The sequence below is a fragment of the Trematomus bernacchii genome, unplaced genomic scaffold (assembly GCF_902827165.1).
Source record: "Trematomus bernacchii unplaced genomic scaffold, fTreBer1.1, whole genome shotgun sequence".
Lineage (NCBI taxonomy): Eukaryota > Metazoa > Chordata > Actinopteri > Perciformes > Nototheniidae > Trematomus > Trematomus bernacchii.
In genome coordinates, this window is record NW_022987564.1 from 8,747,013 (window position 1) to 8,761,399 (window position 14,387).

The window sequence follows — 14,387 nt, forward strand, 5'->3', positions numbered from 1 at the left end:
GATTGTGCAATGCACCACAAAGTAGTTGGTGAAGCGGTCGTTTGTGATGTGGATGAGCAGCATTCACAGCCTGCACTAACATGTCGCGACTACTCTCGCCTTCCTGTCACCACTCAACTGAAACATACCTCAACTGTTACCGTTTCATGCTCTCCTTCCTCAGGCAGATGCTACAAAACACGACTCTTGTCACTTTTGGTTAAGTGTTTTCTGCATATTTGTTACCTGGACTAAGAGGTCAAGCTCTAAAAAGGCATTTCACCACGCTGATAGCTGTTTAAAAGCAATAGATAAAGTACAAGCAGTAGTCACTACATAATTGAAGATGGCACCACGGACCTGTGTTTCCAGGAAGAAACAATCCAGACCATCCAATGGCTGAGTTATCTAATCAGCTTCTCTGATAGTTAAGACATCTTTTATCACTGTGTCTATATTTAGCAATAGCAGCCTCAGATTTCATCCTTTTTTTTTTTTTTTAAATGATGTGGACTGCAACATGTCTCACGTGGCCACTTAGGGAACAAGCTGAAAATAGAACGAGAATCATCCACAAATAGCATCAGATAATGATGTAGCAGAGATGAAGTGAATCTACTGAGATAACTGAATGACATGTTCAGCTTGTATAGATCATGGTGCTTCTCGTGGCAGCAGGTTGGCATTTCAACTTTAAAAGGCAATTGAGTGAATATTTGTACCAGTTTTAAAAGGGATAACTAGGATGTCTACAACTGTGATACTAGGATAAGGTACTTATCCATAGTCAGTGTGTTGTACGCCGCCAGATTAATGAAACAAATAGTGTTTACCGTCCTGAAGCTCAGCAAAGAACTGCTGTCGACGGGGACATCAGCAAACATATTTTATCCACCTTTGCTTAGTTTGGATTCACCAAGTAAACATCATTATTAAAAGAAGTTTTACGTTAATGTAAACTTAAATGTCAGAGTTTCCACTATCAGTAACATTCAAGAAGTCGCAGCAGCTGCCAACAGTGCAACAGCAATCTTGTTGCCTCATGTTACCTTAAATACAAATATTTAAAAAATGCAGTGTGGTACACGCCAAATCCAAATATGCATCAGTCAAATTCAGAGATCCTGAATGAAGAAACACTTTAGATCAACTGCTTATCTAAATGTTAATGATGTGAGGACTGTAAACACTGCAGTGAGGAGGTATCCTTTCTGTATCACTTCATATTCAGGTTAAAGGAAAAGCATAGTGAACATACAGATGGCTGGAGGAGAGAGATTTGTCAAATCAAATTAAACTCCACCAACAAGCGGAGGAATCAGCCGGTGAAGCCTCAGTGTTCAGCTCTCCTGTGAGCCGCTACTCTTCCTCACACAAACAAGATAAACCGTCCCGCAGTGTTACATGTTAAACAACTTAGAAAACACTGCAGTGTTAGTCTGTTTATGTGTGTCAATGTGTTTCTGGGGCCTTGTGTTTGTATGTGTCCTGTTTTTTTTTCTCCCACTGATCCATCTGTCTTGCTGTCTCCAGTGGAGAGATTTCTGTGTGGGCTTCATTTCGTCATACAAATGAAAGCATGTACACACACACTACCTTCGTCCACTGACTCCTCAGAGATACAAGCGATTAAGCAACCTAATACCCCCACCTTTGGTCTATGTGACTGACAGGGGCTGCACAAAGACCCAGCACGAGGACGAGGAAATACTAGAGCCTTGTTTTGAGGAGGGGTGACAATAGGCCGGTGAGACTGATACTGCTCGGCTATTAATAGCAGCGGGCTCACTTTAACACTGATGACCCTGATGGCTGTGACTCAGTGTGTGAATCATCTGGACCAATGGTCTGTTTTCCTTGGTAAGATGTAGCCAAAAATATCTTGTTTTTCGATTTAATTTTAAATTGAATGCTCACAATTATTGCCAAAAACAAATTGGTCTGTGGACTACTGTATTAAAGCCGCAAATGTGGCATTTCAACCTTGTCTTCTTGTTTTTTTGGAACCAGAGACAAGGAGAGAAAGTGGAGCTAACTATAACTGAACACTGAAACAAGACGTCTTAGGCACACTGTGAAAACACACTGTGAAAGGGATATTCTAAAGACAAAAACAAGCTAATCACTCAGGCATGACACAACAAGGTAGCCGAGCCCTAATACATACACTGCTCTCTGATTCCCTCTAAATGTGATGAGTTACAAAGTGAACATAATGCTATATTAAAGAAGACTTTAGGATTATGTTTGAGACTATAAACTCTCGTCAGATACATTTTTACTGAGGCAATAAAACATTAGGGGATAAGGGTCTTTACTTATAGACTTTATACAACCGGTCTTCTTTTTGCAACCAGAGGAGATGCCTTTCGGTGAAGAATGAAAAATAATGCATTTTCACAGTACTTCTGCATTGACTTCACTTATCATCACAACAGAATCATATCTTATCAAATCAATATCCTTCATCCCAATTTTGTAAGATTTATGACAAATTTCACACTAAGAATGATATATTTAGACAACAAAGATTTGCTGGATTTTATGTATATAATCAAATCTACTAGACTCCTGGTACTAGGGTGGGTTAAAAGCCGAGAACACATTTCACTGTGTGTGCTGTGTGCTCTGCATGTGTGACCATTAAAGAGGGTTTCATCCCTCCGATTCCATCTATCTATCTCAAATGTCTAAATCATAAAATTCATCTTAAAAACAACAATCAGTTATATTGCATTATTGCGTTGGCCTAACTAATGTTTTCAAGCAAAATATCATACAGGTGAGCAGCAATTTGCAAATAATATACTGTGTTTTAGTCCATTTTGGTCTCTTGCACAATATTTTGGTGAGCCATGTTTACCTCTCTGACTTCATGACTCACTCTCCTAAAACAGGAGCAGTGGGTAGCAAATGATACATAATGGTACATTGTGTTACCTAATGCTATCCGGGCAATCACAGAACCGGCTGGACACTGGTCCATGCACTTCAGCTGTTTGCCTTAAATTTAGACGGAGGCGGAGTGAATGTGGACACTTGAAAACTAAGGCTGTATATTATGGTATAATGGTGTAAGCTGTTTAGCTTCAAGTTCGTTCAATACCCCGATATTCCCAAATGGTACAAGTAGGTAGTTGTTCCCATGATGAGGACCAGAGGGAATAAGGGTACGACTGGCTGTCAGCAGAGAATAGATAACAGCACTCACACGAAATAAGGAGAAAGAGCTTCTTATTTAGAGTTACACAGTGTGCTTGAATCCAATGCTAACTGTGAGGCTGTCAGAAATGTACTCAGTGTTTTTCCTACATTCATTTTTTAGGGAAACATGACACTTGATAACAAATTATAATGACCTTTTTAAGATGTACCTGATTTTTTACGTCAACTGTTCTTTTCTAGTAGACAGGACATTTTCAAGCAAAACACTCGTTCTGCTTTTTTAGTAAACAGAATATTTTTGGGTCTCAGTCTGACAGTCGGACAAAATAAGACATTTGGAGACGTTGTGTTGGCTTCTGGAATATATTCAATTTTATGTTCAAGACTAAATTATTTCCATTTACTTAAAGTTGTAGAAGATACAGCCGGTTTTACTCCCCTGGTGTGTTTTTGCATTAGACATTTTGGCATGCTAAACATCTAGGCTTCTGGATGTTCCCAAAAACTTTCCCAGCCTCAGCAAGCCCCTTCACAATAAACTCCACATTTAAATCAATGGTTCCCACAAATAAAGACACACACACACACACAAACACTCGCTCACAAAAGAGTCGAGTTCAGCCACTGAATCATAAAAACCTTTCCTCTGCACCTCTTAGTGTCACCGCTCATCTCGTCTAAAGAGCCTTTCGGGTACAACAATGCCAACCCTCGCAGTGTGTTCTGGTTTGTTGCCAGCCGGTAGCTCGTGTTGAATGCAGCCGCCATTCAGGCCATTCACTGGTCTTTTTTCTCTGGCGCTCACACGCTACCAGCCTCAAATGCCCTCAACGAGGTGTGAGAGTGTGTTTCTTCTTTGTGGAATATGTGAACATGAGATTGATCAGTATGCTGAGCTGCGACTTGGCAAGAGTGGACAAATGAAACACACAACCCTGTACTAATGTACCTGTGAGGACTCATTTTTACAGAGCATTCCCAAGCCCTTTACCCTAACCATCACAGCTACTGTAAATGTCCAACCCCGACCACTATCCTAACCCCAAACATAATCTTATTCTAACTCTAAAACCGAAGGTCTAAAACACGAAATGGTTCTCAAAAATATACACACGTTAGTTAGGGAGATTAGCGTGTGAGAGTAGGACACCTGATCTCAATTTGCTTTTAGCTCTCCAAGGTCCATGTGCATTAATTCATTAGTCCCAGTGTGTGTGTGTGTGTGTGTGTGTGTGTGTGTGTGTGTGTGTGTGTGTGTGTGTGTGTGTGTGTGTGTGTGTGTGTGTGTGTGTGTGTGTGTGTGAGAGAGAAACAGACTGGATAAGTGCATGAGGGATGAGAGAGCGTCTTGGATTACTTCTCTATGGACCACTATGAAGAGGGTCCTTGCATAGGCGGGGGTCAAATGACTGAGGTGGGGGATAGCAGAGCAATCACTACTGTTAGCATGCTAATCTACTTTAACAGATTTTTCTGTATGAGTTTGAATGATTTTCAAATTAATCAATTATGTATGCACCTCTGCATGGTTTACTTTCTGTGACTGTGAAAGTAGATTAGCAATGTTCCAAAAAATGTGCCGCCTGACATGTTGGACAGCATGACTAACCGAAGCACCATCACAACACTTCACTCTTTGTTTCCCCAGTACTTAAACAGCAACAGAATAAAAAAATACACCACAGAAACTCAAAGGGAACTTTTTGGAATCATAAATTCATGTTTAGGTTTATACAGTATTTAGATTTGAATTGATTTTTCCAAACATTTCTCCCACCAGGGTCGCCCCGTTATCTCCTCAACGAGAGCATGACTCACTTTGTTTTTTCCTGTTCCCCACACTCTCATTGTCACTTTGTTGTACAAATGTATATTAATGAAGCATACTGATGAGGAATGAATAACTTTTCTTCTTTGAAAAAGTTTGCAACAATCACAAACAGGAGAATAGGATGAAGGGAAAGAGATGAGTAGGACCTGAAATGTTAAGCTTTACAACATATCATTTAGTAAATTAGGCTGAAGCCCTAGATTACGAATGTGTCTGATATTTGGTATATTCAGTGTATGTTAAGAAATATTTTCCTGTAAACCTTATACTTTCCTCTGACAATCACATCAATCATTCTGAGCTTCATGTCTTCACAAAACACACAAACTTAATTCTTGAATAATCCATGCATGAGAGTGCATGAGAGTGTATTTATGTGTAACAAAAACAGCATCAGCCAGCGTTGCATATTAAGAACAGGAGCCTCATTTTTAATGCCTGTATAAATTAGCCTCACCATGGCAACAGCAGAAAAAACCGGGATGAAGTGTGTTACGTAAAACAACGGTTATGAGCCAACTGCCAAGAAGTAGGACACACACCCTCGTGCTACAGGGCCAGTGCTGTTAAAGCACTAATCCTAATTTGGAAAAAAACATTTTTTTATTCAGATCTTTTACAGATGCTGCGTTAAATGTCACTATTCGGCGTCTTTTAACTACTTTTTATTGTCTCTTTCTTTCTAATTTTGGTTCTTTGTAATTAATGTGTCAGGAAGTGCGGATAAAAATAGGAGGAAATGAAAGAATAAAGCAGACAGGGGGTGAGGAGAGATTTGACAGGAGAGAAGTGTGTAATAAGATGTGGCAGTGTAGTAACAAGATACAAACAAACAGGCGTCCCAGAGATTTCAGTGATGATCTCCTGTTTACATGACTAGAAAAGGACGAGCATGTTCCAACACACCCTGCAGGTTGCAAGCGTGTGCCTGAAAGCTGCTCAGTTATTTCTTGATGGGTCCCTGTGTGTGAACTGGTTCAGTGAGGAGGGTCACTGCTGGTGCTGCAAACTGGGAAGAAACTGGCTGCAGGCTGCGATCCCTGGGCCAAACAAATACATTGTGTCTTTCTGTTTTTCTTTTCCTGTAATCCTGTTCTGAACTGAAAACAAGAGTGATGGAACCTGGTAGGGTTTGGTTTTGTATTACGTGTGCACATCAGCTTGTTAAGGACCTCTCAAGTCTCACAAACACAGTCAAATGGAAACTAAGGTGGCTTTGCTTTGGTCTAATTGCATGCTCATATTACACTACAAAACCAATGCATGGAAATCAAGTCTCCCTAAATATTCCCTCAGAAAAACAAGCTGAGATATAAAAATAGTGCAGCAAGACATCATGGAAATTCAATTCCATGCATGCATATAAACGCAAAAACATTATCTAAAGATGAAAGGCAGTATGTTTTAATCCAGCTTTCATCACATGTTCCATTAACCTGCTGACCATTTTGAAAAGAGCATGTTTTAAGTCCAAAGTTACCTGCAGGTTAAGTGTGCAACTTTGACAAATCCGCCTGCAGGCTTATGATCATTGCACAGGAATGTTTATACAAAAAGGTGACACCAAAGTAGAGGAAATGCTCATGTGATTATACAGTCCTATACAGCAGAAAGATGAAAACATGTATTTCTTTTAACTTCAGAATTTGGCCATTTAAAACTTTTACAGGCCAGAATAACTCCGGAAAAGAGCCCCATTATCAGGAATGAAGAAATTTTGAAGTTTCTCCTGAGAAAAGAGGGCTTACTCATCTTTACCAAAAGGTTTCTGTAAAAAAGGGTCTTAAATAAAGTGAAGAAGGGAACTGTTTAAGGTTTGGAACTTTACTGGTTAATGTCAATTGTATTTAATTACTACGTATTAAATAACCCTGTAAACAACTTCCTTGAGTCAGCTGACTTTACATGTGTGAACATGCCTCCCTGGGTATCAGCATTCAAAGCATACATACACACACACAGTCTCACACACAGTCACACACACCAGAAGAAGATGTTGTAAATAACTTGAACTGTTGACATTCAGGAATTCACCAAAAGTTTTGAACCGGAGAATAGAGAGCCTGTTTTGGCTGCAGTCACCAAAGGGATGACAACTTACATTTTTACACTCTGACTTAAGACCAAGAGTCACTGGCTTGTCCTTCCAGTCATCCCATCACACAGACAAAACACACAAAAGTAACAATGGGCAGAACAGAAATGTCCACACATCCTGTGTGATGCAGGTATGCAGCTATGACACCTCAGGTACAAAAGGAATCAATGGCTTGGTCAATAGTATTCTCTACATATGTTAACAATATCTCTCTGTAACAGTCATTTTGAATGGCAACAATAGAGAACAAATTCCTGAAGGAGCACAAACATTTGACAAAAACACAGAACTGTCACTGGGTAGATACTAAATACCTGATGACTCATTTCAAAGTCAGTTTATGCAACCACAAATAATTAAGAAGATAAAAAAGACCGACCAAATTTGGCAAGAGATTTATTTTCTCTTCTTGAACGACCTGGAACAATTTACTAATGAAGACAATAGACAACTGCTACATTAAAACATTTGAAGATTTATCAAGAATAATTTTGTTTTGAAATAAATAGATAAAAGAAAACGATTTTGGCGACTCATCTCTTGCGCTTCCTTACAAAGAATAATGCAGAAGCCCTGCTTTAAATTGTTTGTTTACCAGAGATTTACGGTTTCTTGAAAATGGGTCAATCAGACTTAAAAAGCATTAAACAACTTATCGATTAAATTAAACTATAAGCTAACCGTCTGTTAGCAGTGGCTTAGTATTTACCAGAGACCAATCGTGGTATTATTCTTCTCATCCCACTCTTGGCAAGAATGAATACGTTCTCCAAACTACAGTCTAAAATAATGTGTTTTTGTTCATGTATGCTTCACCCTGCTTATCAGGTCCTTATCTGTCCAAAACTCATCAAGCCGCCTGAAACCCTGACCCAGATAATCCAAATCTTCAGACATCCTCCCATGGCGAATGATTTAACATCAGAAAACAGCCAACACCACACAATTAGGTCAACGATAAACTTGTCTAACAATTAACTCAAATCAGCTGAAAGTGGACTCAGTCATCTGATGCGGTTTATTACCAAGACAGATTGGGAACTGGATTCTTCACAGAGGGGACGTGACTGTTGTGAGAACACCAAAGTGCGGAAATTGAACCAAAGCCAGCTCCATCACATGAAAGCCGATAGAGGTCGGACATGGTGCCAACGAACTGCAGAAATACACACACGCATCATTAAATCTGACACATAATCATCAAATACTGTATGTGTATTTTAGGCAAGAGTTGGATTTATATGCCAGTTTAATCAGTACACGTAATTAGCATTCTTTATTTCCTACTTTGACATTTCCCCGCAGCATTCGAAGGCACCTTCTGCTCTTTACACCCCAGTGTGTCTGTAATTCCCCCAGATATCATTATGTTGCTATTATAGTCACTCAATGCTAACTATAGGTCATCTGTGTCCTTGTGAGGCTGTGCAGTGCATGCAGGAAAAATTAAGGCCAGCACATGAAGTGGCATTAAAATGTAAAGATGGCCAGATTAACTGAGGCGTGTCTGGACTGAAGTTACATTCAGGCAGCTGCGCCTGACATTTCAGCAGCGGGGAGCAGCGTGTAATCACTTGTGAGAACTGTAAGCCATACGGAAATATGCACTATCCAGATTAATGGATTGAAAGATTATTTTTATGAAATGTATCACTTTATTAGACAGTGTAGTAGAAAGTAAAAGCAGCGGAGAGACAGGAGCTTAAAACACAAGCCTGTGATAAGTCTGTTGCTGAGCGAGCGTCAACACACTGATAACAAAGCCCTTAAATGCTCCAGCCATCACCAGAAACCCTGCTAATGCAGCACATCCTCAGCCAGTGTGTAACCAGGATGATCCATTCAGTATCAGTGCTGCTTAGCAGGGATTATATATAAACAAACAATAAAATCAACTAGCAGGGCAATCTGAGGGTGCAGTCGTCATCCAGGGCTGTTTTCAAAAGTGAAAGATAATGCGTGATTCTGATCTGTTACAAAATGTCATACTTTGCCTAACTTACATCCTTCCACCAAGTTTCATTAAATGGGCCAGAAGTTTTTTCCATAATCCTGCTGAAAAACAGACAAATAAACAAACTGAAACATAACTTGACGGTGGTAATAATGAAACATATCAAACGGTAAGGCCAACACAACTTGTCAATAGAGTGCACTGATCCGGATGAGCCTGAACAATAGTTTGTTCCTGTGTAGATGAGTCCAACTGATTCCAGACAGTGACACCATAACACAGCATGCAGCTCCTGAACACAGCATTTTTGGCATCAGGGATTTCCAGGAGACTTGGATCCTAATTCTTGAAGGCCTTTTCTGCTGAGCTTGTTTGACCATTAAAAGACTAGTCAAGACAAATCAAAGTTGTGACGGTTAGTTCATCAAGTTGTCATCATTCATTCATTCATTCCAATAGCTTGCATATAGACTCTTATTTCACTACTTCACTTTTTTTTAAACTATTTTTCTTTTTGTATTTACTTTTTAATATTTACTTGCACTATATTTTTCTGTTTTTCTGTATTATTGTGTTGCACTGTTGGAGAAGCCTGTGACCTAAGATTTTCATCGACATAACTACTCTGTAGCTATGTTCGTATGACAAATAAAGAACCTTGAACCTCGTCTTGTCTACCTCTTCTCAAGGAATTGTCTAAACTAGAACTGATTGCACACATCGAAGGGTATAGGTCTTAGGAAGCCCCTTAAGTTATGTCACATGGGTCAGCGTTGTGATATAAATCTAGGGATGAGCGGAGAGAGAAGTTACCAGAACTCTTTAGCCCACTCCCCATTTCTACTTGGGCCTAGAGGCTTAATTATCTGAGCACAACACATCAGGGTGTTGTACTGGGCCCTCTGCATTTGAGTTGCTTTATGGTTAGTGAAGGCGTAATGCTTTGACAAAGAAGAAGAATACATGGAACAAATAAAAGATGATATATCTGGTTTGGTTGCATAGATTTGTATCCTTTTTTGAACGGTCCATGAGGAGTCAGACTATAATATCAATTGTCTTTTTTATTTATTTAACTTATATATTGACAGGTCATCTTATTGAGAACATCCATACAAAGACACAATAAAACATCATAGAAGTGATGCAATGGGAGCGGTTCTGCAGTGTCACGTTGTCTATTTAGAGAAAGCATCAAACCTCACCAGTAGCCATTTTTATCTTAACTAATACATTATTTCAAAGTGGATTTTGATTTCAAAGACTGAGAGAGTGTCCTCTCATCCCCTCCCTCCACCCTCTCATTCTCTTCAGTGTGCCATGTGTATATTGCTTTGATGGATGTCTGAATGACATATTAGCATCCCCCTGCATCCGGTTCAGCATGAGAACCAGTTCCCCACTTGCTCTTCCTCTATGATGTGTCCATTAGCCTGTGTGAGCCTGTGAATGAAAGTGACCACCTATGCTGCGGCGCTGGAATGCAGTTACCATAACAGGATTTCACTGGTTATTTCAGCTCCATTTGTTATTTTTAGCAGGAAAAGAAAGACGACATTCTTTTCACTGATAGCTCCTACTATGATAACACAAGCTCAGAGTGTTATACAGCTATGTGTAAATTAGCTGACCATGGGAAACCAGCCAGCTATTGTCACATTAACTTGGGAAGATGGCAGAACTGTGAGGTGTGCTCCTTGGTTTCAGGACAAAGCTGTACTTGTCACGAAAGGAAGACAACAGAAGGGCGCAAAATGTGTGTTACTGACCAATTCTGAATTCAGAAAACAGACACTTATACTACAATTGTATAAGCAGGCAGCCACACAAACACACTATGGCCTACTTCATGATCCACATGCTTCATGCTTCTAAAGATTTTCTGGTTTAATCTGTTTCAGTAAACCTTAAATGCACACTTTCCCTATACAGCAAAGCAATAACCACTGTGGGTGTGATTTACAAACAGCAGTCACAGAGAATTTCTGTGCCACACATTCCTCCTGCAGCCTTGACTAAGCCATTACCATGATGTTATAACAACAGAAAAGCAATTTACCAAGCGGCTGGGCAAGAAAGGAAAAATGACGGAAAGACACACTTCCACATCTTCCTGAAATGAGTTCTTCCTGGCAGAGAAGTATACACCCTAGGGGAGAACTGTTCTCTTCTTCCTAAACTGTGTTAAATATTTTAACTAACTGCAGAGATTATCACGCTGTTTGGGCGAATTCGCAGCAGGGAGCCGGGCACTGAGAGGATAAATTAAATCAATTTTACAGCTCTGCTACCGTGGCCACTTGTGGATCATTACATTGTAAATTAAACACATAATGCATCAAAGTTGTACACAAACATGAGCCCAGTCACTACTTAAACGTTCAAATTGGTGTTAATACTTTTGATAAGAGAAGTAGGCACAGTTCTTGATGAGATGAGAGTAAACGAAACAGCAAAAACAAACAGCAAGTCTAGAGACACACAGTCAGAGACAACAAGGACAGAAACTGATGAGTCAGACCCTGACAGTAAGAACACACAAGTCTGTACATCTTTGGATGACGCTTCAGATAAGCAGTTATAACGACACAGATATATGTCATCCATCCGCAGTTTAAAAAGCTGATCATCAAGTGAACTCATTCACCTGCCTGTTCACTAAGCCCAGCCATAGACACACAGCTGTTCACATACTTCAAACCCTCGTATCCAACATCTGGTCACACCGAGTTCTCCTGTATGGATTACATCCATCTTTGATTGTGATTTTTATGGCTTGTCAGCTTTTATCTGCAGTGTAAGCCTGAGGCCGAGCAGGGAAGATGAGAGGGAGAAAAGGGAGGACTTGCAGAACTCACAGTGTTCCCAGTGTGATGTAGCCTATACGCAGAAGTGCCTACTGGGGAGGTGTAGCTGAATCACGAGCATGATTTAAGGTCTTAGTAATCACACAAAAAAGATAAATTGTGCAGTACAGTATAGTCAAATCTCGTGCGGCACTAAATAATTTCTTGCTCCAAAAGTCTTATATCTAGTACAACTCCCCTTCTGTTTATTGGCTCTTTAATTTTTAAATGCTCTTTTTATGAGAACAACCACATTTCAATCTGACCTTTATTTTTACAAGACAGGTAAAGAAAGACACAATGCAATACAAAATGCAATCTTCCAGTGTGATGTGACATTTAGGGATCCACCACCAACATGTATTATCACTTCTAGAGCTCCAACTCATTCTTATTTACATAATCCATTAGAAAGTGTATTATATTGTCAGTGTCAAATGCATATCGCAGGTTCCCAGAGCCCACGGTGTTGTCCACCATTTCACTACTTTTTTTTCATAAAGAATTAAAAAACCCAAAGAGATTCAGAAAGGGTCAGACGAGGAAAAGCTACCTTGTTAGTCACTTGAGCTTTCGAATAAAGAATTGTAGTCTCCATTGTCTGACCTGTACCTCTAGTTCAGAACTCTTTTAAAAACAATGAATTCATTATTAACAATAAGAAAGACTAATTTTCTGTTAATCAACTTATCCATTTAGCACTGACCACTGCATCTGCAGCCACAAATCACATGTTTTGGTTAAGAAAATGAGGCATCACACAGGGCAGCAGCGACCTTTAAGCACATATTGTGTTGCAGGAAGGGAAGCACAGTTTAAAGAGAGAACGTCATCCTAGCAACAACTCGCCTCACGACGAAAGGAGCGGTGTCATCCACCCCCCTCAATTCATATGTCATCCCACAGCTGGGTGTCATGGCCACTCCAAGGCAGCTGGGTAGCAAAAACACCCACTTACAATGCCTACGAAAAGTCACATTTGTGAGGGTAAAAAACCCCACAAATGTTCAAAAGATTACCTCAGTTACCTGTGATTTCAGCGCATTTTAGGGACATGTATTCAAGAGTCAGAAACAAAATCTGCACAAACAACTACCAAATAAAGCAGAGGAGACAGGAGTCAGAAGGGTTGGAGGAAAAGATGTGTTTGCTGAGAGTCCCATCATCACGATGTTGACAGCATGCGTACAACTTATTTGAGTAACTATGAAGAAAACTGTCAGCACAGCTGGCACTGGATGGGTCAGTAACGAACATATATCAGTATGTCGATCTCTGGCAAGCAAACAAACAACAAACAAACATAAAATCCTCTCGACACACAGACATGGTGAACCAATAATGCTCTTCCAGCTGCTGAACGCTGCAGAGGGAGCGCACCAAATACCAAAACAGACAGATTATCAGCTTAAAACGCTAAAACGCTTATGGCAATCAAAATGCTGCTCCCAGCTGCTCCGGCCAGAGGTGTGTGTGTGTGTGTGTGTGTGTGTGTGTGTGTGTGTGTGTGTGTGTGTGTCAAATATGTTCATCATGTTGCACATGATGGCCAGTGTAGAGCATGTGGTGCATGCGTGTCCCCTCATAGCATGGTCACACAGTTGGACGAGAGATTAATGGGCAACACCGCGCACACACCCACACACCAAGAAGGCCTTTCTGATCTGCTCAGAGACAACAGGGGAGGGGGTGAGGCTGGGTTCAAACCCCCATCCATAAATTCTCCATCTGTATCCAGGAGGAGTGTAGAAAAAGGGGGGGGGGGGCAGACAGATGGGAAGGGACTATAAGAAACTGAGGAGGGTGGAGGAAAGTACAAAATGAAAGTGGTTGAGAAAATATAATAATAAAATATGGAAAACCCAAGGGTGGAACACACACACACCACACACACACACACACACACACACACACACACACACACACACACACACACACACACACACACACACACACACACACACACACACACACACACACACACACACACACACACACACACACACACACACACACACACACACACACACACACACACACACACACACACACACACACACACACACACACACACACACACACACACACACACACACACACACACACACACACACACACACACACACACACACACACACACACACACACACACACACACACACACACACACACACACACACACACACACACATTTTTCATACATCACTGACTCTTACTCATGCGGTCAGCAGAGAAGAAAAAAAAACACAATCAGCTCTACACACTTACACTTGGCACAAACACATATTTTTGTGTACTTTGTGTAGTCTGAATATCCTGGCTTTCATGCGATATGCATGATATCCTCACTCATTCACAGCAGAGAGCCAGAGTGGTTACGCTGCTCAGCCCTCAGTGAGCTACTGGAGCTCCTCTCACTGCCGCCCAGCTGAGAGCAGCGGTTATATAAGGAGCAGAGGGCCTGTGAGGACAGATGAGCAACAGCAAGATTTACTTTTCATCTCACACCTAGAA

At 40.6% G+C, this 14,387-nt stretch overlaps 1 protein-coding gene across 1 annotated transcript in view; it reads right to left on the reverse strand.

Moving 5' to 3' along the window:
- Positions 1-14,387, reverse strand: part of ripor2 (RHO family interacting cell polarization regulator 2) — a 55,206-nt gene that overhangs the window by 24,719 nt on the left and 16,100 nt on the right.